At 65.4% G+C, this 286-nt stretch overlaps 1 protein-coding gene across 1 annotated transcript in view; it reads left to right on the forward strand.

Moving 5' to 3' along the window:
* The window catches only part of LAMA5 (laminin subunit alpha 5), a 44481-nt gene that overhangs the window by 35808 nt on the left and 8387 nt on the right, over nucleotides 1–286 (forward strand). The gene's annotated exons all lie outside the window — the stretch shown is intronic.

Consider the following 286-nt stretch of genomic DNA (forward strand, 5'->3'; position numbering starts at 1 on the left):
CCCCCTCCTCCTCTTTCCCTCATATTCACACGTCCTACCCCTCCCCTCCTCTCCCCTCCTCCCCCCTCCTCCCCCCCCATGCTCACCCGCTTTTCTTCTCCCTTCCCTGCCCCGCTGTCCCCCTCCTCCTCTCCTCCTCCTCCTTCCCTCCTCCTCTTTCCCTCATATTCACACGTCCTACCCCTCCCCTCCTCTCCCCTCCTCCCCCCTCCTCACCCCCCATGCTCACCCGCTTTTCTTCTCCCTTCCCTGCCCCGCTGTCCCCCTCCTCCTCTCCTCCTCCTCC

The sequence above is a fragment of the Hylobates moloch genome, unplaced genomic scaffold, assembly GCF_009828535.3.
Source record: "Hylobates moloch isolate HMO894 unplaced genomic scaffold, HMol_V3 SCAFFOLD_21, whole genome shotgun sequence".
Taxonomy (NCBI): Eukaryota; Metazoa; Chordata; class Mammalia; order Primates; family Hylobatidae; genus Hylobates; species Hylobates moloch.